The sequence below is a fragment of the Taudactylus pleione genome, unplaced genomic scaffold (assembly GCF_031769625.1).
Source record: "Taudactylus pleione unplaced genomic scaffold, aTauple2 ptg000105l, whole genome shotgun sequence".
Classification (NCBI taxonomy): domain Eukaryota; kingdom Metazoa; phylum Chordata; class Amphibia; order Anura; family Myobatrachidae; genus Taudactylus; species Taudactylus pleione.
The window spans coordinates 7,733,340-7,758,605 of NW_028284507.1; the positions used below are offsets into that span (position 1 = coordinate 7,733,340).

At 43.7% G+C, this 25,266-nt stretch overlaps 1 protein-coding gene across 3 annotated transcripts in view; it reads left to right on the top strand.

Annotated features, from left to right (window-relative positions):
- Positions 1-7,803: 7,803 nt before the first annotated feature.
- Positions 7,804-25,266, top strand: part of GMCL1 (germ cell-less 1, spermatogenesis associated) — a 124,918-nt gene continuing 107,455 nt past the window's right edge. For 2 of the 3 annotated variants that reach the window (XR_015878264.1, XM_088470828.1), the window contains exon 1: positions 7,807-8,284. The gene's annotated coding sequence lies outside the window, so the exon portion shown is untranslated. Of the gene's footprint in view, positions 8,285-25,266 lie in introns of all 3 variants that reach the window. The other variant, XR_015878265.1, reaches the window with a different exon arrangement.

Here is a 25,266-nt window from a genome sequence, read left to right on the forward strand (position 1 = left end):
ACCATTTCCTGGGTCCATCCTGGGTCCAACCCTGGTAGCTACCTCGGTTGGATTGCAGGGTCACTTGACCCAGGTTATTTTTCAGGGACCCTTTTACACTGAGCTGCGACCCAGGTAGACCCAGCAAAAACCCAGGTTTTTGCTCTGGTGTAAAAGGGGTATAACTCAGATGGCTGTCTCACATCCGTAGCTATAGCTGGGTACACACGTAGAGATTTTCTGTCCAACCATCCAACTAGTTGATTGGTTGGAATGAAAATCTGGTAAGGAATAAAAGCAAATGACAATCAGCAATTTGCTCCCAAACGCCGGAAAATGGACAAAAACTGCTGTTTAAACAAATTGTTTAGATCAAACATTTAACAAACTTGTCTGACGACCATTTTCATCTTTCTGGCATTTAGGAGCAAATTGCTGATCATCATTTACTCCCATACGTTACCAGATTTTCATTTCAACCAATCAACTAGTTGGATGGTTGGACAGAAAATCTTTACATGTGTACCCAGCCTGAGGCTAAGAAATTGTGTCAGAAGACGCAGAACCTTTTTTGGGAACACAGACTGGCCCATCCACTCCCTATCTCCAAACAGTACAAGACTGGCATATGCACGGTACACATCCTGTTCATGCGCTGATCTCCTAACATCGTAATAGTACACAAACCTGAACTCTGAATCAGACTCATTGTCTACTTAATCTTTTCTACTATTTAATTGTATATTGTATTTTGATTTTCACTCAGATGTTATCTTGCAATACCATTATTGTCTTATCTATTGATACTGTACTGCATTGTTCAGTTGATTTCATTCTTTACGTCTTTTGTATTTAATTGCTATAATCTAATTATCATTTTGCATCATCTGCACCTTTTCCAACACAATTGTCAGAGATTAAACTATTTGTTATAGACCACCCAGGCACTACACATAAAGTTTAAGGCCATAAAGTTACCTAGTCTTTTAAATAAATGTGCTTAGCGGATTGTTCACTTTACATGTGAGTGTATATTGCTGCATCAGCTGTCATAATACTCAAATAAACAGTAGGGCGGCAGAATCCAAGGGTTAAGTGCCGTTGTAGGCACCTGGGAGGAGATGATGGTAAAAATGAGGGAAGGAAAAGCACAGGTGGAAGAGGGTCCTGCTCGTGAGAGCTTACAGTCTAAAGGGGAGGGGCAGACAGACAGCAGTGGCGCAGAGGGGAGAGACAAGTGAACAAGGAGCATGGAGAAGTGGGTTACGATGAGAGATGGACAGCTTTGATAAAAAAGTGGATCTATAGAAGTTTTGTAGAGCGGTGGACAGAATTCCAGAGGTAAGGAACAGCATGGACATAATCTTGGAGGTGGGAGTGGGAGGAAGTAATCAATTGGCAGGAGAGGCGGCATTCAAGTGTGGAGCGAAGTGGACGGGCAAAAGTGTGAAGGGAGATAAAGTCAGAGATGAAAATAGGAGAGGATAGTGTGAGAAATTTGAATTGGGTTCTAAAGGGGAAGGGAAGCCAGGGTAGGACATGTAGGCGAGGGGAGGCAGATATAGTGCGTTTGGAGAGGAAGATGAGCAGTGCAGCAGCATTTATTATTATTATTATCCTTTATTTATATGGCACCACAAGTGTTCCGCAGCGCCTTACATAGTACATAGAACTAATAAGTGAACAAGAAACAAGTAACTTACAGTACATTACAGTGAAGGACATGGTTTATATACATTGCTGCAATAGCGATTAAAGCACTCACAATAAGCAGCAGGGAGTTGGCAGTCACGTGTTAGGTGCCCTTATGAGGAGTAAGGAGTAGAAGAAAGTGTAGGGAGAAGCACATGAGGGAAGAGGTCCCTGCTCATGAGAGCTTACATTCTAAAGGGGAGGGCAGGCAGACAGGCATGACGCACAATGGGAAGATAGGGAGGAGAGAGTATTATGTGGGTTAGGATGAGAGCTGGAAGGCCTTGATGAAGTAGCCCGTTTGAAGATTTGTAGTGAGGTTCAGAGTCTGATAGGGAGAGGGAGAGAGTTCCAAAGGTAGGGAGCTGCACGGGCAAATCTTGGAGGCGGGAGTGGGAGGAAGTAATCAGTTGGCAAGAGAGGCAGCATGCATTTGTTGAGCGAAGTGGACAGACGGGAGTGTGAAGGGAGAGAAGGTCAGAAATGTATGTGGAAAGGATTTTGTAAGGGCTTTGTAGGCGAGTGTAAGAACCTTGAATTGGCATCTGAAGGGGAAGGGAAGCCAGTTTAGGGCTTGAAGGAGAGGGGAAGCAGATGTAGAACGTCTAGAGAGGAAGATGAGCTGAGCAGCAGCAATGAGGACCGATTGTAGTGGAGAGAGGTAAGAGACTGGGAGGCCAGCTAGGAGAAGGTTACAGTAGTCCAATCTGGAGATGACCAGCGAGTGGATGAGGGTTTTGGTGGCATCCTGGGTGAGGAATCCTGGAGATATTTTTTAGGTGGAAGCGGCAGGACTGCAAGAGGTGCTGAATGTGTGGTTTAAAGGAGAGGGAGGAGTCTAGGATAACTCCAACACAGCGCACTTTGGGGCTAGAGAGATAGTTGTGCCATCAATGGAAAATTAAATTGTGGGAAGTGAGGTAATGGAAGAGGGTGGGAAGATGATCAGCTCAGTCTTAGACATGTTAAGTTTAAGAAAGCGCTGGGACATCCATGAAGATATAGCAGAGAGACAGTTGGAGATACGGGTAAGGAGTGAGGGGGAGAGGTCAGGGGCGGAAAGGTAAATTTGAGTATCATCAGCATAGAGATGATATTGGAGGACAAAAGAGTTAATGAGTTCACCTAAAGAGGATGTATATAGGGAGAAAAGGAGAGGTCCAAGAACAGAACCTTGGGGAACTCCTACTGTTAGTGGAAGTGGGGGGGGGGAGATGAGTCATGAGAGGAGACAGAGAAGGAACGATCAGAGAGGTAGGAGGACAGCCAGGAGAGGGCAGTGCCACGTAAACCAAGAGAGTGAACGATTTGCAGGAGTAGAGGGTGGTCCACAGTGTCAAATGCAGCAGAGAGGTCAAGGAGAATGAGCAGAGAGTAGTGGCCCTTGGATTTGGCAGCAAGAAGGTCATTGCTGACTTTAGTGAGGGCAGTTTCAGTGGAGTGGAGAGAATGGAAGCCAGATTGAAATGAGTCAAGGAGGGAGTGGGAGGAAAGAAAGGTGGTAAGGTGGTTGGAAAAAATACACTCAAGGAAGCAAAAGGGAGGAGAGAAATGGGTCGGTAGTTGGAGAGTATGTTAGGATCAAGGTAAGTTTTTTAAGAATGGGGAGACAAGGGCATGTTTGAATGCAGAAGGGACAGTGCCAGATGATAGGGAGAGATTGAGGAGGTAATCAAGATGGGAACAGGCAGAGGGAGACAGGTAACAGAGGAGACAGGAAGTGATAGGGTCAAGGGGGGAGGTGGAAGGAGGGCATTGAGCATTGAGGACAGATTGTAGTGGGAGTCAGGGAGGCCAGACAAGAGGAAGTTACAGTAGTCCAGTCTTGAGATGACCAGTGAGTGGATGAGAGTCTAAAGGTGGGTACATACCTAGTAGATATATCTGCAGATCAAGTGCAGATATGTCTGTAGATGATGGTTCTTCAAATACACTGAAGAACCATCATCTTCCGGGCAGCCGCGGGTCCCGCTGGCTGGGGGGCGGGTCCGCTCCTCTCCTTCCAGCTGCCGATTCATGTGTAAGGACGGTCTGCCCGTACACACTTGACGATGGACAGATATGTCTGCAGATATATCTGTCCATCGGTTGTGCAGCACAGCAGAAGTGATATTTCTGTGTACGACGTCGTTCACAGACATATCGCTGGTACACACTGGCTGTCGGGCACCAGATATATTGGCCGATCAATTGATCGGCCAATATATCTGTCAGTGTGTACCCAGGTTTAGTTGCCTCCAGGATCAGAAAGGGTTTGATCCCAGAGGTATTTTTCAGCTGGAAACGGCAGGACTGCGAAAGGTACTGGATGTGTGGTCTGAAGGAGAGAGAGGAGTCAACGATAACTCCAAGACAGCACACTTGCCGGCTAGAGGTGATGGTAGTGCATGGCGCTCTATCCGAGAACCTTGGTATGCTATAATGCCCATTATGTCATGCACAATTGACTACTTTTAAGGGCCCTTTTGGAGATCTCGGGGGGGAGATCCAAGGGGCAAAGTGTGGCTGTGTGGAAACTTGGGTAATCTTAACACAACACTCACTGAAAACAATGCTGCAATTCCCCCGCATTGCAGCCATTTCATTGGGGAAGTGGATGGTTTCTGTGAGGGTAGCCCAGAAGAGCTCTTGTAAATTTAAGGAAGAGCAGGTAAGTATAATGTCATGTTTACTGAATTTCATGGAAACGTTTAATCTCTTATTGTTGCATTTTGGGACAGTGGTTCTGATAGTTTCCTGTCTCAGGACTGAGGTTTGTGGTAAGGTGATAGCTATTGCTCTGCATCTATGCCTATATGCAATGTAAGGGAGTAGCACTGAGGCTGTTGCTGATGGGGGCCCACACCACACACCCATGGACTACACTTACCTCTCTGCCAGCGGCATTTTCTCTAATATCTGCGTATGCACAGTAGAGAAATAGGGATTTGTGCATGCCCAATAGACACGAACACAGTACCAGTCTCTTCTGGGCACATGCTGTTGAGAGAAGAGGGGGCCTGCACATACACTGCCCACGGGCCCCCTCCTCTCTTGAACCGGCCCTAACTCCACCAATAAATTTACAATAACTAGCTCCATCTGAAGATGGCATTAGCTGTCATGGCCAAGCTCCAAAGACGTTAAGCTTTTCGGAGTTCCATAAAATAGCCGATATTATAGTTCCTTTTGAGAAAAATGTGTACTGTGGTCTGTAGTATAGGGGTCTATTAATGAAGCAGAGAAGAGCCCTGTTTAGCTGAAATCAGGGCTCCTCTCTGCAATTCATGGAGCTAGTTTATAGTGGAGAAGTGTATTACTTATCCTGCAGTGCCCCTGCTCTATGCCTGCATCGCATCATCAAACTTTTGTATGGTGAGTGCGATCCATGAAAGAACTGAAAGCTCAGCTTTCCGTTCCCCTCCTGTGGTACAGACTCGCCATCTGAGGATGGCGTTACCTATACAGCAAGCTGAACAGAGCAGGGAAGTAGCATACTTCCCTGCAGTCTGCCTGGGACCCTGTGCTGGCTCCGCCCCCATTTCCCAGCGTCCATTGCAGCAGGTCTGCCCTAACCTGCTGTTCTCGGATACCGGCGCATGCGCAGTAACAATACAGGCATATCGGGCTCCTGATATCTCTACATTCTCACTGCGTCCAGGCCGGACAGTGCCCGAAGACATCAGACAGGTAAGTGTACATGAATGGCTACTAAACTTCACTATATATTGCATCGATGTGATGTGATATATAGTGATGTGTATCTTGAGCCACTTCATGTTCTTTATTAATAGACCACATAGTTTGTTAAAATTGGCATAAACGATAGGTTACACTGGGGATACATGAAGGCTGTACTTTCCAAATTAGTTTTTTCAGGATGGTTCTTAGATGCCATTCTTGCACTTTATAGTTCACCTGGAGCACGTGTTTGTTGCAATGGTTTCCTCTCTTTTTTGTTCCCTATAAGCAATGGCACCAGACAGGGTTGCCCATTATCTCCCTTAATTTTTGATTTAGCAATAGAACCTTTAGCAGAACATATCCGCACCACCCCCCTCCTTCATGGTCCTCTCATAAATGGGTCACAACATAGGATTTGCCTTTTTGCGGACGACATCCTTCTGTTTGTAACACATCCGGAAACCTCTCTCCCAAATTAACAACAGTTGCTTCATGATTATTCTGCAGCCTCATATTATAAATTAAACAAATCTAAAACGGAAGTATTAGCAATAAATGTTCCACCCCAGCTCCTGTATTCCCTTAAATCTTGTTCTAATTATAACTGCCAATCACTGTTTCTCCGTTATCTGGGTATCTCTTTGTCAGCTAAAGAAGACACTCTTCTTGAATATAATTATGGCCCTCTGTTGAACCAATTTAGTACCTTAACAAAAGATTGGATGAATCATGAGGTCTCCTGGATGGGCAGAATGGTGGCCATCAAGATGACTCTTCTTCCTAAACTCATGTACTTATTTAGGTCAATTCCCATGACCCTCCCTCCCTCATGGTTAAATAGATTTTATGCAGTGCTGAATAAATATATCTGGAATAATAAGAGAGCCAGGATTGCTAAGAAATATCTAAAGATGTCTAGATCGTCAGGGGTCTTGGCTTACCCCAATCTAGCACTCTATCAAGATGCGTGCTTGGTTGATCAGCTTAGTGATTGGTCAAATGTTCTTAACCCTAAACCTTGGGTTAGGCTGGAAAACGATATGCTAGGCAAATTCCCCCTCTGTGACTTATTCTGGATTCCATCCAGCTCTAGAGTCTCTTTAAAATCTATGTCCAGGGCGACACTAGCTTCTTTTAAAACGTGGGATGGCCTATCTACCCTTCTACAATTTAACCTGCCATCTCTCCACCTTTCTATTCAGGGCTTATCATATTTAATCCCAAATCTAAATTTATCCTCCTGGCACCTCAATGGTATCCGTACCCTCCGTGACCTCTTTATAAATAATACCCTCCTTTCCTTGGCCCAATTCCAAGCTAGCTTCTCCATCCCATCTAGTGATTTCTATAAATTCCTTCAAGTTAGGCACTGGATTCAATCCTTTCCACACTTTCTAGGCTCGACTGGTATGATTCCTCCTGTTTTTTCATGTATATCTTCAATCTCCCGCAAAAGAGGTATATCTTTTATGGTACTCTCTAATACTTACAGCGGAAGAACCAGATAAGTTACCAGCTATTATTAAATGGGAACACCACCTAAATATATGTCTAGATCGGCATGTATGGTCCCAACTATTCTTTTATATATTTAAAATGTCTAGATGTATTTCACATATTGAAATGTATATGAAATCTTAATTTAGGTGCACACGGAACAATGTAGGTAACGATCAAATCTCGTCAGCGATTTCCCTTGTACTCCTGAATACTCCCGGACAAACGATGTTGTGCATACACATGGAACGATGTACAAACGATCAAATTATATAGATGGGACTTTAACGACTGCAAACAACCTCACGATGCATCTTCTGTCTCCCCGTCGGATGGCACAAAATGGTGGAGGGGAGTGGCCAGGAAAAGTGACGACAAATCGTTCATCGCACGTACACACGGAATGATGTGTGCCAAATCGTGAAAGACAGGTCAAGATCTTTTTGCATGTTCAAGAGCTCAGCGACTACGATCAATGACAGCAGCAGCACGCATCAGTATCGTTATCATGCCCACACATGGCACTTTTCAAACAATATGTTGCTCCAAACGGTCGAAAACGGCCGTATCGTTTAAAAAATCATGCAGTGTGTGGGGGCCTTAACTCACAGAAAATCCTCATTGTGGAATTGATAAGTACAGGAACATAGGGACATTTTCAGGGACACGTCTTGTTGGCAAGACGGTCAGAGTCCCCAGACATAGGTGTGTAACCCAGTGCTAGACATGTTGTATTTATAAGTGATGAAAAAAAACAGCACACAGTAATACACACACAAGATAATGTGTGTACATAGTGTTCACCCACCACGCTGTGGGCGGAGTAAGGGCGGAGGAGGCTGCTGGACTGTCTCTGGCATAAGATACACTACCGTAGCTGCGCTAGACTCTGCAAGCCACCGCCTCATGGCATGACGTAACCAGAGTGGGCGGGTTCACATCGACGCTGCCCCTCCTTCCTCTCTCCGCTCGCATCGAACTCTCTCTTCGGAAGTTTTCCGGAAGTAGCCGAAGGTTGAGGGGGGGTTCGAGACCGGATGGAACGTTGAAAGCAACGGTCAGGCTGAGCGGTGACCGGGCAGGAGACGGGGCGGCTGGGAGGTTGCATGCGAGGGCGGCCGGGGGTCCCGGGAGTGAGCGTACATAGCGGTGGGCAGAAAGGGGGGGTGTAAGCGGTGCCCCTGAGTGATGCTATAAGTTGGAGTAAGTGGGTGACCTGTAGCGGGCGCTAGTGGTCGGGTGATCATAGTTCGTGGGGTGTCCTTAGCGGGCATTGGTGGCTGAGTTCCAGACAGTGGGTGACTTCTAGCGGGCGCTAGTAGTGGTGTGATCTGCAGCTGGTGGGTGACCTGTTTCGGGTGTGTGGGGTGTGATGAGCCGGTAGGGGGTCTCCCCATCTATCCCATGGCCTCTCTGGCCCGGACTGTGACCCCACTGGTGCCCTGACAGCCAGGTGAGTTACCCCAGGGAGGGGTGCTGCTCTTATAGTGTGTATATTACTCTGTGTATATAGTGTGTGACATGGCAGGGTTTGTGCTACTGAATGTACAGTAATGTGGCTTATGCATAATATAACATGGCATAGTAATACTGTAATACGAGCTATTCCCATTGCTGCCCAATATAAATATTTCATCAAAACTGGAAGATGCTCATTGAATCTAAAGAGAGCAAAAAGTAACAATTACTAAAAGCATCTTTCTGCATGTTTTAGTGGCTAATTGTATCCAGTTACTTGCACACCTGGTTTTTCAGGTAATAGGTGCCAACTACTGTTTATTAAACGTGGCATGCTGTGTTGTATTGCTGTTTAGTCTGTGTAGCATGTGGATTGCTATCCAGCTCGGTTGTGTCACAAGTTGGTACCAGGGTAAAACTCTTAAAATAGGTTGAATCTATGCAGTGAAAGTTATGTGTATTCAGTCCTAAATCACACACCTGTACTTCCCTGGTTTTCATACCTACAGATATTTATTTCTCTTTATTTTATGTGCCACATATGTTGGCAGATCTCAAAACACCCAAAACGTTGTGAACCCCTGTAGCTAGTGACCTAGTTGATCGATCTCTCATTGTCATAGGAGCATCACTGATATTACTGTCTGGGTGATGCTGTTGGTACAGTTTTTATTCTGTATTGTTGCCACGTAGTAACGACAACTAACATGTTCCTTGGATTATTGCAATGTGAACTTGGAAATACCAATTCTCTGTAACTTTGCATGCTTCTCACTAATTTGCAGGCAATATGATGTAGTACTAGTTGTGGATTAATTTAATATCTTGCAATAGCATTTACACATATAGGGATCCTGCAGCCCATATGTAATTTGCTGTCACAAAATGTAATAGTATAATGCATGCAACTATTTAGTGGACATGTCAGAGGTTTCCCCCTTTTTCATGCTACAGTATGCAAACACCAGTGTGTAGAGAAGTTTATACTGGGATAATAATTCACAATTCTAAAGTGTAAATAAATCATGTGGTGATCATGAATCTACATTTAGATGGCAACATTTAATGCTCTTTGAACTATTATTTTGTGTATTGCTACTATTGTGTTTACACTTTGGGATAGTGGACTCTTCACTTTTGTAGGCAACACTATAGTCTACATTATATGTAAACTTCTCTGTTCACTGGTGTTTGCGTAGTTTGAAAAAGGGGGACTCTCCTTTGAAATATCACCTAATATGTATGGTACAATGTAATGGTATGTGGATGATTTTCACATGATCCACTGTACTGCTGATTTTTCTATTTCTAATATAACATTTTGGGTACATTACTCTTATGGTATCTAGTGCTTGTAATGGAATACTTGATGTATTGTATGTTAATTAAGCAAATACTATATTGATAAGTATCAGTAATATCAATTGGATGATTAGATAAGTCTTGCTGTAGTCATCTTAACTCTTTAGTGATCCCCAAATGGGCTTAGTGCTGTGTTTTTACAGTGCATGGTAACAGTCACATCATGTTTGCACCCGAGAACCAAAAGGCAGACAAAATCGATTATGAATGGTTACTAACTGCACTATCATTTATCCACGGCATCCAATAGTATGTCAGCATTCAGAGTCCACCCCCTTTCCACCACATAGGTGAGCGCCACTGGGTCTAAAAATAGATTGGCACTCGGGGCTCATTCTCCTCTGAGTTTTTTTTCACATGGTAATGCATGAAAACTGTATAAACGATAAGACAAATAACTACCGGTCCATTCTGCGCAGTAATATTTAATATATTTAAAGTTATAAACCACAGCAAAATGTATTCCCCATGTTTTATTACTTGCTAGCAGTAGAGGAGATTGCATTGGTAAAAGCACAATGCATAAAAAAAGAGCACCGGGAAACTCATTAAAAATGCACACTAACCTCTGTCTAAAGGACAATGTATAGTTTTAATTTTCTTTTTTTGTCTCCTCTGAGCAAATGCCGCCACAGTGGCACATAGCTGGCAGTATGCAATTCCTGTTCCAAAATGGCACATCATTCTGCTGGCATCGCAAATTTTCCCTCGCGTGTGAGGGAAGGCTTGTGATGTCTGCTGTAATTGGCCAATATGCCCACAGCCCGGTGGTATATCGTGTTCTACCAGGTCACATTCTAATGTAAAATAAGGTATAATAATAAGAATAATTTTATTATTATTAACAACTAAATATAAAAACCCACATAAACAAACCCTAAGTCAATATTTACACACACTATTAATACAAAACACTGTCTGCCACACACAATTTCAAATTCAATTGGATAATCTAACAAATAGTTATTGTTATTTGGCCATCACTTAGTAACTATACTAAACTGTGTGTGATCATGAAGCTACAGAGTCTGTGTCAGTAATGGGGAGGGCTATGCTGACGTCTATGTGTGTTTATAAACAGTGTCCGCATTGTAAGGGCTGGGTGTGTCTGTGACTGTGCTTCCCATACTATGTAGCTCCTGCTTTTCCTCTTCTCTTCACACTGATCTTAGTGACGTTGAAGGGATAGATCAGTTATCAGTGTCTTTTTACCTTTTAATCACCCTTCATTCATTCTCTGTTTTTCCTGTTTATATTATTTTATGTAATATTCTGAGACTAGAATGTCAGTTCCTATTTACACATTTTTTGCTTTTTTTCTCAACAATAATAAAAACAAACAACAAATTGTGATGAGTGCTAATATTGTGCGACCCATTTATCAAAGTATATTTGAGGTATAATTCCCTAAAACTGTTTACCTTAGAAATAAAATGTATCTCCCACATGTATCAAGGAGGGACCGTGATCCCTCCATTACCGCAGGCAGCTGCATCCCCCATAGGTTTCTATGGGGGATGCGATGCTGCCAAATTCACCAATATCCGGAATGCGATGCATTCCACGGATTGGCCCCCGTAGCGAACGCCATCTGAAGATAATAAATGGAGGCCTGTTTCACTTTCAGACTTGTAGGGGGCGATTCAATTGTTTTCTTTGCCGGCATTTCTGCTCGCACCCTCTTGAGTTCGTGAGTAGAAATGTGTGTTGGCACTTTGGGAGCACCTAACATAATCACAGTGGGTCACTCAGGACTAGTTCCGATCCCTGGTGATCATCTGTAGGAGACCTGTCTCCTCTGGGGAGCAGATGCACCATAGGGGTTGCGACATTGCTGTTGCAGGAGGTGTTCAGCCGACATCATCCACTCTGAATCAAATGATTATACAGACCATAAGTCCAAGTACCAACACTGCTGGACATTGCAGCCACTACAGTCCCTGAAACATAGCCAGCTGGACTACTCTTACCAGACTTCTTCTAAACCAGGGGTTCCCAACCACGGTCCTCAATGCACACTAACAGTCCTGGTTTTAAGGATAACCATACTTGAGCACAGGTGATTTAATTAGTACCTCAGTTATTTTGATTTAACCATCTGTGCTCAACCATGGATATCACTAAAACCAGGACTGCTAGTGTGCCTTGAGGACCGAGGTCGGGAATCACTGCTCTAAACAGACTCTCACCACTACAATCCATTCTGAATGCAGCTGCGAGGCTGAGATTCCTCGTAAACGTTCATTGTCTGCTACTCCAACTTGTCAGTCCATCCACTGGTTAACTGTATTCTTCTGAATCTATACATCCTATAAAATAAAGTCCCTGGTAGACATCTGTTTGTTTGTTTGGGCTAATCTCAAGAACCACTGGACGGATTTTGATGCAGTTTTCACTATTCTATAGAGCATTGTAGAGGAAAGTTTAGGTGAATGAAACATTATGTATGATGAAAGGGAGCCTAGTAGTGATGATTTTAGTGAAGCAAGTCAATGAAAATAAAACGGATGTCTGAGCGCTTTCTTGGCTTGCGCTGCCTAAACCGTTATAAAATAAAGTCCATCTTATATTTTTACTAGGGATGTGCAGGCTCGGTTTTACTCGGATTTACTCGGTTCTTATCGCCACTTTACCGCAAATTCGGATTTATTATATTGGCTATCCAAAACACATGATACGCGATAGCCAATAAAATGCCGTTTAAAGATCCGAGTAAAACCGAACCCGCTCACCCCTAATTTTTTACCATGTAGAGATTGATACGTATTATCTGGTTTCTCCGGGAAAAATTTATGTAAGCAATGTTTACTGATGCAAGATTATTTTTTTTTCCCTCCCATCATTCTGGGAGTGGATTTTTTTTGTTTTATGTTTCTATTCATTTTCATTAAAAAATCGTTCGTCGTTTACCGCGGCAGATATTTCTAATATCTGTCAGTGATAAATGATAATTGACCAACATGTTGGAGAGACAAAAGACCCAATTTGTCGGCCGCAGGAGTGCGCATTTTTATCGTTCAGAGCCTATCCATTAGCAGATAAATTGAACGACTGAACTATAAATCGTTCATCATTCAAATTTATCTGCTAATGGATAGGCCCCTTAACAGTCTGCTTTTGACATGACAATAAATAAAGAACAGGGACAAACACAATGGGCTCAATTCAATTGAATGCAAACTGAATAGTGCCGGGAAGGTACACCCAGAGCTGTTCAATTCATTGCACTGTTATGTTGGAGAATACCCGTTCTTGCACCTTTAAACTTGGTGTTTAGTCGTGAGAACTGGCATTCTCCGACTTAAGTACCTGCCGCGATACTGTTTCCACTGTGCTAAGGGCAGAAAACAGCATTGCGTCAGGAGTTTTGTCGGATTTCTGCTCACACCCCAGGAGGGGTGCAAGAAGAAATCCTTCAGTTGGGCTTAACAGTGCGCTGAATTGAATAGCTTCAGGAGCTCCTTTCCAGCGCTATTCAGTTTGCATTGAATTGAGCCCTTAATGTTGCTGGAGTTGACCTAAGTGGAGGCTGTTTTTCTCATGGAGAACTTTACGTGGCCTTTTTGAGTGTCCCTTAAAAACAAAATCTTTTTTTGTTGACATCAGGATGAAAAACTACTGTCGTGTACGTGGCAATCTATAAGACCTAAATTAAGACTATCGCCGTTAAAACTAAATTGCTCCCATGCGAAGCCAGGGCAGATCACTAGTTTAAATATAAAATGTTTTTACTTACACATCAGTCTATTAACCAAACTACACCAGCATACATCTCTTCACTTCAAAATATCTCCCAACCCAACCTCTCCATTCTGCACAAGATCTGTGTCTCTCATCTTCACGCGTCACCTGCTTCCATTCAAGGTCACAGCACTTATTTTGGGCTGCACCCACTCTGATGAATACCCTCCCATGCACAATATAAGATTTTCCTCTAGTCTTCACACCTTCAAGCATTCCCTGAAAACTCACCTTTTTTAGACAAATGTATCAAATCCCAGAACCGCCTGCATAAGCTATCTTACACAATTACATCCTCTCTATACATTCAATACATAACATTATATAGTTTCTCTTTCTTTAGTTTCACATCCTCCTAACCCTAGGTCAAAACTACTGTGTGACTTGGTCATACAGCTGACCAAGAACCCTGCAATCTGGCTTGACCAATATGCAATATGTAGTACCTATCCTTGTATATCAATGCTTATTTACCTATAGATTGTAATCTTACGAGCATGGCCCTTATACCTCTGTCTGTCTGTTATTACCAAGTTTTGTTCTATTACTGTTTGTTCCCAATTTGAAAGCACAACAGAATATGCTACACTATATGTAAGTAACTGATAATAAATAAATGTGTTATTCAGTTAAAGGTGCCCCCTGAAAAGGTATACGTGTCATCTATTAGCACAGTGGGTAGTAGTTTTTTTCTGCTACTCTTCCAGACGGTTCTGTTTTGAAGGACTACACCTGACTTATAGACAAACATGTACAGTTTTTAGAACAAGGGTATTGTCTCCTTTTAATGAAAGGTATTATCTGCTTTTATGGATAATAAACACTCTCCTTCTCCTAGTCATGATTTACACCATCAAACATAGGTTACAGCTGTTGGCACTAATATTGTGTGAAGTATACCAACGGACATAACATAATTGATGTCTGACAACTGATGTGGATTTGGTATTATGCGGTCTACCTGCTAATGTGGTGCCATTACACTGTTGTTGAATGATTTATGCAGAAGTGTAGTTTGACCCTTGGGATTTTGGTCTCAAATAAGGAACTGAATGTCGCAACAGCGTAACAGAAACGTCTGACTTAAGCCTCTCCTATTCTCACCTAACTGATTACATAACTACCACAGTCATTGCTATTAAATGACATCACAAAAAAAATCCTTTGCTCTTATGAGAACAGTGTATATGTGTTTATATATGTATGTAGTGTTCACTCTAGGTCCGGCGGGAGGCAGGGTGCCGGACCCAGAGTTAGGGCACTTTGCAGACCTTTGGCATTCTAGCTGTTCATTTGTTGAGGTGATCTGAAGAAATTTCACCCCATGTTTCCTGAAGCACCTCCCACAAGTTAGATTGGCTTGATGGGCACTTCTTGCGTACCATAAGGTCAAGCTGCTCCCACAACAGATCAATGGGGTGACTGCGCTGGCCACTCCATTATAGACAGAATGCTAGCTGCCTGCTTCTTCCCTATATAGTTCTTGCATAATTTGGAGGTGTGCTTTGGGTCATTGTCCTGTTGGAGGAGGAAATTTGCTCAAGTGAAGTGCTGTCCACAGGGTATGGCATGGCGTTGCAAAATGGAGTGATAGCCTTCCTTATTCAAAATGCCTTTTACCTTGTACAAATCTCCCACTTTACCAGCACCAAAGCAGCCCCAGACCATCACAGTATCTCCACCATGCTTGACAGATGACGTCAGGCACTCTTCCAGCATCTTTTTACTTGTTCTGCATGTCACAAATGTTCTTCTGTGTGACCTCAAACTTCGATTCGTCTGTCCATAACACTTTTTTCCAATCTTCCTCTGTCCAATGTCTGTATTCTTTTGCCCATATTAATCTTTTCCTTTTATTGGCCAGTCTCAGATATGGCTTTTTCTTTGCCAATCTGCCTAGTTGGCCAGCATCCCGGAGTCGTCTCTTCACTGTAGACGTTGACACTGGTCGTTTTGCGGGTACCATTTAATGAAGCTGCCAGTTGAGGACTTGTGAGGCTTCTATTTCTCAAACTAGAGACTCTAATGTACTTGCCTTCTTGCACAGTTGTGCACCGGGGCCTGCCACTTCTCTTTCTACTCTGGTTAGAGCCTGTTTGTGCTGTTCTCTGAAGGGAGTAGTACACACCATTGTAGGAAATGTTCAGTTTCTTGGCAATCTCTCGCATGGAATAGCTTTCATTTCTAAGAACAAGAATAAACTGTCGAGTTTCACATGAAAGTTCTCATTTTCTGGCCATTTGGAGAGTATAATCGAACCCGCAAATGTGATGCTCCAGATACTGAACTAGCTCAAAGGAAGGCCAGTTTTATAGCTTCTCTAACGAGCAAACCCGTTTTCAGCTGTGCTAACATAATTGCACAAGGGTTTTCAAGGGTTTTCTGATCATCCATTAGTCTTCTAACGCGCTTAGCAAACACAGTGTACCATTAGAACACTGGAGTGATGGTTGCTGGAAATGGGCCTCTATACAGCTATGTAGCTATTCCTTTAAAAAACAGACGTTTGCAGCTAGTATAGTCATTTACCACATTAACAATGTATAGAGTGTATTTCTGATTCATTTATTGTTATCTTCATTGAAAGAAACAGTGCTTTTCTTTCAAAAAGAAGAACATTTCTAAGTAACCCCAAATTTTTGAACGGTAGTTATATATATTATAATATAATGTGTGTGTGTTTTGTGCTCTCTGCATGTTTCCCGGGCAGCCTAATCTGAAGTCCTTCATGTTCTTAGGCCCTTGGGCAGAAAGAAGAACTAGCATGATGGCACTTTAGGCTATGCATTCAGCGATCATTGCTGTTGCTTTCTCTGTTCTGCTGCTGGTCCATTTCAGTATGTGTTGACAGATGCTACCTAATGTGATATATCTCGGAAGTTTATTCATATGTTGCTCCCACAAGGGTACTAGATTTAGTTAGATCCTTTATGGAGCAGTCAATACAAACTATGATTTATGAGCCTTATAGCTTTATTTGTGAGTTTGGAAAGTAAGGCTCCATAGATATGAGCAACCAACGGTGAGCTTGGATTACAGTATTTTTTTCTAAATTGAAAGATTCCCCAGAGTTAAGGTGAGTACACACTGGGCGATTAAAGTGGACGACTTAACGATATCGTTATCATTCAGGCATCCACTTTATCGTCCATTTTTAACACAAAAAAGAAGGATAACGACGACGTGCGTTCCCGCTGGTCGTTCGTCATAATCGTTCATCGGGTTAACATGCAGGCCAACCTGACGATCTCGTCAGGTTGCTGCATGTTATGGAATAGGGAAAGAGCCCGGCGCTGAACGATATCGTTAATGATATCGTTCAGTGGGTGTGCTCAGTGTCATCAACGACATTGAGCACACCCTGCCGGGGACACACTAGACGATATCGCTCAGGGAGCATATCTTCTAGTGTGTACGCACCATTAAAGTACCAAAGCACCAATCCACACAGGACTAGTGTAGTATTCTCTTTTTGAGGGTATTGATGAACCAATCTGTGTTGAATGGCCTTAGCTCCACCTCTCATTTACAGTGTGATGTGCTTTGACCGGTTTGGTTTAAAGCTGTAACAGAATTAAATGCTTAACCAAGCTTGTTTAGCATTGATTCCTGTTGCCATTTTAAAACTGTCGGTCAGAGCCGCCCATGATTGGCTGCTTTGACAAACCGCCCATGTCTCCAAGTTTCATTGATTGACATGGTTGCTCAAGCTCCTTTCCTTGCGTCTCTTAGACCTGTGTGTGACAATACATAACACATGTGATTAGTGCACGACGGATACTTGTGATGATAATCGTATCTCCCCATTGCTTAGTCCAGTGTTTTTGTACATAATAGATCTAGTGCTTATTAGGTAATTTAAACTCTGTTTCTGTACATATTTTGCCATGTTTTATGTTTACAGCACCATTTTATTTTTGTGCTTTCTCAGAAAATTTGTCATGATCAAAATAAACAAACGGTTACAAATTTAGAGCAGTGCGGAGGAGAGCCATCACTAAGGATGCGTTTATCTATGGGAATGCTATATCTTTTCAGCTGTTAGACTCAGTGAGTTCCCCTGTTACTACTGTTGCCATCCTCCGTTCTCCTTTGGTGAGCTTTGCAGTCTCCTTGGTGGTAGCAGCTGTTACCACAACTCTGTGAACATGGGGAATAAATGTCATTGCTCTGTATACAGCAGCAACCGTGTTGTCGAACTAATTATCTTGGGGCATATCTACTTTGAGCTGCCTTATAATAAGAAGATTGTCCACGTAGCATCAAAGGTACAAACGGTTGCCAAAACATATTAAAAATTATAATATTTTCTTATCTTAAATTTGAGGGTTTAGCATAATTGTGTCTTTTCAGACTCTGCACATTGTTGTCCTGCCACATATTTATTTAATACCAGTTATTTATATAGCGCACACATATTCCACAGCGCTTTACAGAGAATAAATGTAGATATTCATAGTATTCACTCTAGGTCCGGCGGCAGGCAGGGCGCCAGACCTAGAGCAAGGGTACTTATGCTCGTGTGGGCCCAAAACGGAGGCTTGTCTTTATGTCGTGTCCCCTTTTCGCCACTCTTGGGGGCGTGCCCAGCACTTACGGACAAGCCGGGTAGCCCCCAAGCGCTGCGGTCACTGTGAATCCACCGGCGGTGACCACTGCACCGCCGTTCGTTTTCCCAATAACGGGACACTGCAGCCCGCGGGTGGCAACAGAACCTGCAGGCTGTTTCAGCGGGGCGCCGCGCTGGAGGGCAGGGTGCTTTCTGGCATGTGGGAGGAAACGGGAGTACCGTGAGAAACCCACGCAAGCACAAGGAGAACATACAAACTCCATGCAGTTAGGGCCGTAGTAGGAATTGAACCGACGACCTCAGTGCTGTGAGGTAGTAATGCTTACCATTACACCATCTGTGCTGCACTATATATAAAAGTGTGACCGTATTGGTTTTCCAATGCACCAAACCTGGGTCACAATATTAATCATCCCTGTTCACATGTGCCGTACCAGAAGCTTTGGGAGCAGGTGACCAGAGAATAAAGGGGCTTGCAAACAGACTGTATGATACAGAATTGCAGAAAGGCATGCTGTTTTAGCAGAACATTTTTTTTTCTCATGAGGCGCCATTAGTAAAAGATATGGGGTGTACACTTGATGACAGTTGTCATAGACTGTAACATGATGGCATATGGTAATTGTTTGGGGCCATTTTGACTTGCAGCACTCCATACATGCAATCAGGGCCGTATGAAGAGGGATCGACTGGCGGTTGCTCCAGGGCCCCCACACAAAGGGACTCCCACACAGGGTTGGTGTGACCCTGAAGAGAACAGGTGTCCAGTAGCACCTCTTCTCGGATGGTGCTCTGTGGCTGTGTGCTTGCACTGTATACAGCAGCACAGTTACTGCTGCTGCATACAGTGCAGAGTGGCTCCCGAGTTCCCTCATCGGACCCGGGGTCACGTGACCCATCATGTCCGTGCCGCGGAGCAGCTCTGCTGGATTCGTGAGCGAGGTGAGTATTATTAATCAGGGGCGGAGATAGAGGCAGTAAGGACCCTGTGTTGCTTGGGGAAGTGGGGGGGGGGGGCAGGCTCGGTGTGGCTTGATGGGGCCCCCACAGGCTTTAATCCAGTCCTGTATATATTAAGCATGTGGGTTTCAGAGCTGTACCTGCAGTCGTGAAAATATTCACAGGAATGTGTCGGTTTTATAAGCTTTGCCACTAGCACCAAGTTGGTACAGGCTAGATGACCTTTGAGTATTTGCTGTGAACACACGAAAGTAATAGGCACCAGTGTAATATTTTCGTAACAGAAAGCGGTAACATTTAAAATTGTCTGTTTTAAAAAATAAAGAGATGTAATCGTCGTTTTTAGAGGTGTCTCTGTAAGCACTGTCCTTTTTGTGAGGTGAGTGGTATTTGAATGCAATCTTGTTCTGGCTTTTGAAGAGAACGTAGCAGTAAGCAGGAGGTGAAGGGAAAAGTGAGGATCATACTTGGTAAGAATTGTGGCTGAAAGGTCAAACTTTTCTATTTCATGACAGAAAAGTGTAAAGAGCTTCATGTAATTTGGTATTCCTAGAGCTGGAGCACTAGAAAAGTACTGCTTAATGGTACATAAATGTTTGTTAGATGTATTCATCAACAGAACAAATAAAGCAACCTAGTAACACCCACTAGAGTAATGCTTGGGGGCTGTTTGAGGGAGAGAGAACTATCAGCAGGTCTCCTCTTAGTATTTTTGGGATGGGGAGATCTAAAAATGTAGTAATCTGTCCTCAAATCACTGCTATCATTACTTGGCATAGAATCCATGTCGCTTATGTCACTAGTTTCTATGGGGCCAGTTCTATTTAGGCAATATGCCGTCGAACATCACTGCAGTGTTCGGCTGAGCACATATTTGCTCATTACTGTACCCTCAATGTTACTACTAAAGGTTTCTATAATTTGTAACAGCCAATCGCGTAAAAAGTGGCGCATTCCAGTACGATTACGATGGCGATGCGTGTCCCCGTCGTCGTGTATCTGCATCGCAGATCAACTGCACCTGCAGTAAGATTTCGACCTATCGTGTAGGATTTGACACATCGTGTTGTGTTTTGCTTGATGTATGATTTTGATGTACGATTTACGATGTCCCTGGCCACTCCCCTCCTCCATTCGTGACAGACGACAGAGTGAAGAGAAGCAGCTTCAGCATTGTATCTTGCGGAGGTTTGCATATAAAAAGTGAGTACTCGCCTGTATTCTACTATGTACACCGGCACCTCCAATGCATATAATCCCTGCACCACCAATGTACCCCTGCACCTCCAATGCATATAGCTCCTTAATGTTCACTCTAGCTCCGGTGGCAGGCAGGGCGCCGGAGCTAAAGAGGGCAACTTTGTGAGCGCGCTTTCGGAAAAGGGGCTTGGTCATGAAAAGGGGGCGTGTCTATTAGACGTGTCCCCTTTTCTTCATACTTGGGGGCGTGCCTGGCACTTACGGACACGCCGGGCAGCCCCCAAGCGCTGCAGACAGTGAGAATAGATGCCGGGCGCATGCGCCCGGCGTCTATTCTCCGGTGGTGACCGAGTCACCGCACATTTCTCCACCCGCGGGACACTGCGTTCCGCGGGTGAAAACTTCACCCGCAGGCTGTGGGGGCAGGGCGCTTTTTTGCCCTCCTTCTGGAGGGCAGGGTGCTTTTTTGCCCTCCTTCTGGAGGGCAGGGCGCCGCGCCCCGCTAAAACAGCCTAGCGGGAACGCTAGCTCCTGCACCACCAATGTACCCCTGCACCTCCAATGCATAACACCTGCCCCACCAATGTACCTCTTCACTGCCAATGCATAGAACTCCTGCACCACCAATGTACCCCTGCACCACCAATGCATATAACTTCTGCACCTCCAATGCATAACACCTGCCCCACCAATGTACCTCTTCACTGCCAATGCATAGAACTCCTGCACCACCAATGTACCCCTGCACCACCAATGCATATAACTTCTGCACCGCCAATGCATAACACCTGCCCCATCAATGCATATTAACCACTGCCCCATCAATGCGTATTAACCACTGCCCCCACCAATGCATATTAACCCCTGCCCCCCAATGTGTATTAACCCCCAATATACCCTATGTCACCAACGGACTAGACCATCATTGGTTAATATCCACCGCACCCGCAAAGTACCCAATACAAGTTGTCCCCCAATTGTTTAAAAAAAAAAAAAAAAAAAGCGATGAAAATAAACTGACACAAGTTTAAAAATGTATTTAGAACACATTAAAAACATATCAACTAATTAAAATAATTCAACTGTTAAAACATTATAACTTTCACATTGTAAAAACCTTTTTTTTTTTTTTTTTCTTTTTTCCCACAGAAATGACCAGTGCAAGAGTTCGCCAATTTGTCACCGGTTTTCTCGAGCGCTATCACGCCCACGAATGTCTGTGGTGCATAAAGGGGCCCGACTATAGTAATAACTACAAGAGAGCTGCTGCAATTGAAGAGCTTGTTTCTTTCAGCAATCCATTCCACGACGAGGCTTCCCCGAAGTGGGTGAAAGCTAAAATTCAAAATTTACGTACTGTTGGGCGCGTCGAGAGCCGCGGCGGACCCGTGTAAAAGGGGGACGTTGCCTAATCACGCCCCCTTAGGAAAAAAAATGTTGGGGTGCTATGAACCCCCTCAGCCCAGCACATAGCCAGTGGGGGGCGTGATCAGTGTGATTTTCCTTAGTGTCAGCAGAACAATGTATATTGCCTCCCAGTACTTCCTTTACATAGAGGATGTGAATAAAAGGAACAAAACACTTCTCTCTTGAAGGCCAGGATAACCTCCTCGCTTTGCTTTATGCCCTTGACTTTGGGCCTAATTCAGAGATGGACGCTAATGCAATTTTCACACAGATCGAGGGATTGTTTGCCATTGTGCATGCAACATAGTGACCCATCGCAGTCCTGTTGTTTCCATCTCAAAAATATTTCCAAGGTTAGACCCTTTCTCACCCAGGATACTACTAAAACCCTCATACATTCACTGGTTTTCTCCAGATTGAATTACTGCAACCTCCTCCTATCTGACCTCCCCAGTTCCCATCTCTCTCCTCTCCAGACCTCAATGCTACTGCTCTGCTCCTCTTCCTCTCAAAATGTTCTTCATCTGCCTCCCCTCTCCTACAAGTCTTTCACTGGCCTCCCTTCAGAACCCAATTCAAGGTTCTTACACTCACTTACAAAGCTCTCACCCATTCCTCTCTGACCTCATCTCCCTTCACTCTCCTCTTCATTCAACAAACACATGCCGCCTCTCCTGCCAACTGATCCTGCTCCCGCCTCCAAGATTTTGACCCTGCTGCTCACCACCTTTGGAACATTCTCCCCATCAGACTCTCCACCTCTCTAGAATCCTTCAAATGGGCTCTCAAGACCCACTACTTCATTAAAGCTTTCCAGCTCTCATCATAACCTGCCGCAACATGCTCCTTCCTCCCTTTCTATCCCATCTGTGTCACGCCTGTTTGTCTGCCCCTCTCCTTTTAAATGTAACTTTTTACAAGCAGGGCACTCTACCCTCTTGTGTTTCTCTTTACTTTAATTTAATTTACTCCTTACTCCCCACTAGGGCATCTAACACTTGGTTGCTTATCCTGTTGCTATTTGGGTGTTATGGTCGCTGATGTAGCAATGTATACATACCTCCCAACATTGAAATGTTGGCGAAAAGGAGGCGTAGCTTCCTGGAAAAGATGCGGATCCAATTGAAAATGGGGCGGAGCCTCAAGGCTTCCCCCGTTTACGTCACTTTGGGGGCGTGCCCAGCACTCTCCGAGATGCTGGGCAGCCCCCACAGAAGAGAACAGATGCCGTGCGCATGCGCACGGCATCTGTTCTCTTCCTGCACAAACGCTGCTCTGCTATGCAGGGCAGCGGTTTGTGCTTTCCCCAACTTCCCCCCCACCACGGGACACTGCGGCCCGCAGGCGGGACAGCGGGACAGTCCCAAAAAAACGGGACAGTTGGGAGGTATGTGTATATTAGCCATGTCCTTGTCCTGCACTGTTTTGTATTGTAAGTCACTTATTTGTTTCTGTACTTGGTAAGGTGCTGTGGAACACTTGTGGCACCATATAAATAAACAATAATAATAACAACACATTTGGTGATTGTTTTGGTGCCAAAGTTAATATTTGTATTACTTGTTGTGACGCCTCTTCACACTTTTGCTTTAATTCATACATCAGACTCTGTAAATCATCACAACCTGAACATTTGCTTTCTGGAGTGATTCTAGTGATGTAATAGGAAGATACAAGATTGGAGTGAGCTTATCTTGAATGGCTTTACTTGCCTGCTCTTTCTTTTTGTGTATGCCTCCATGCAATTTCACTGGTGTACAATTAAGCTTTATAACACTTTCTTCAGCTCATCTGTTTCTGCAGGTTCAGTTAAACTCTTCACTGGGAATTCAACTTCTTCTGTTGGCATATCTATGTCTGTTTGTTCTTTTCAGTGAGACAGTTGACTTTAGCATTTTGGGCAAAGTGTCCGTCCTGGCTTAATAACAACATGAAGTTGACACTCACCATGTTCTTTGGCCAACTTCAGTGACACAACTCTCTTTTTTTTTTCTGGCTCCTTTTTTGTGAGACAAGGAAGGATTACAGCATGTCTTCTGAAATTCCTCACAGCAGTACATTTTCATGATGGTAGCTGACTAAGGTTCCAGAATCGCTGGTTATTGCGTTTAAAACTTCAGTTATCAGAATCAAAAGTTATTTTTCTTCATCTTTTTTTTCATCGGTCCCAGCTATGTAATGCAGTGGTTTTTGAGTAGATCGTAATATGGTAGTCAGTATTTAAATACTAGCAAATGTGCACTTTGGAGGAGCAGCTGCCATGATTGATCTTTCTGTCTGTCCATCTCTCTCTTTCTCTGGAAAGTTTGTTTGCAAATTGAATCCCCTTACCATCAGTTTCTGTACAGGAGGGTTATACAATTGCCTCATTTTTGTTCACTTTTTTGGTTTGGTTTGTTGTGTAAATTATGTATGCGGTACAACTGTAATCGAACGTCAACTTTAATTTTTTCTATTTTTTTTTTCTCCACTGTGAGACAGAGTACCATGCTGATTTTTTTGTGTGGTAGTAATGTATACTTGTGTTAAATATCTTAATTTTTTTTATTTAGCTGCTTAATGTTGATTTAACCTACAGATGTGCCCACATACATCTATCCTCTGTGCTCTACAATTCGCGCCACACGACGTGGAAGCTCAGTGTGACTCTGTAGCGGCAAGCATTTTTTTTTGCGTATGTTTACTTTCAAATGCATCTTATTCACACAATGATGCAAATAGCTTCTGCTGATTAAAATGTTATGCAGCATGCCTATGTTCTCTGAGCGAGTGCGGGTGTATCTGCATGCAAAATGCTATGTTACAGTGTCAGCGGCTGGAACACTGTAACGTAATGTTTAGCATGCAGATACACCCGTAGATGCATTTTTAATTCTGTTCCAAAAGCTTGCATTTTTACTGTAACTCAAAGTAAGGCATATTAAGTCATTTGGTTTGGATTCAAGAGGAAAAAGTTGCCTTAGGGGTCCGAATTCCGCGGAGATCCCTTCATAAACACCCGTGATACTTCAAATAAATTTGAATAAATAAGCCGTGGTTAGTAAATCGTTTAATACATTGAAAAATCAATATTTCGGAAACTAACAGTCAGACAGTCGAGATATTTGGCAGAAATAGTTTTTTTGACATCTTCTCAAAAAAAAAAAAAATCTTAAAAATAGGTGGACATTTTTTTTTGGGTGATCTGATGTGGAATGACCCCTGCCCAAATCATGTTACATACATCTAAGAAACATATGAGGAATACGCACAAGATGAACACAAAATCATGGAAAAACACAAAACAAAAACCATTCATGTACTCATTGCACCTGATTGAGAGGTGTACACTACTGCGAAATTATGCTAATGCATCAGGATGCCTCCTACCGGCCTCTGTTAGTGTGCATGCTTGGTCTGGCAATGGACGTAAAAATGGCACTCTAGCGAGCGCCCTCTCTTGTGCGCACCCGAAAAGTGGGTTGGCCACAAGAAAAGGGAAATACTGGGCTGCCCCCAAGCTCTCCTCTCTGTGTGAATAGATGCCGCGCGCATGCGGGGTGCTGCCAAAAGGGCAGGGTGCGGCACCCAGCTAAAACAGCCTAGCGGGAACGCTATCTGTGATCTGCTGCTTCACGTGAACATTGGCTCAGGTTACTCAGGATGGCCGGGAAATTCGTCCTTCGGGGCCAGTGAAGCTGAATCGGAAGAAGCAGGCACTGGCCTTGGCACGTCTCAAACGAGGGTGACACACACCT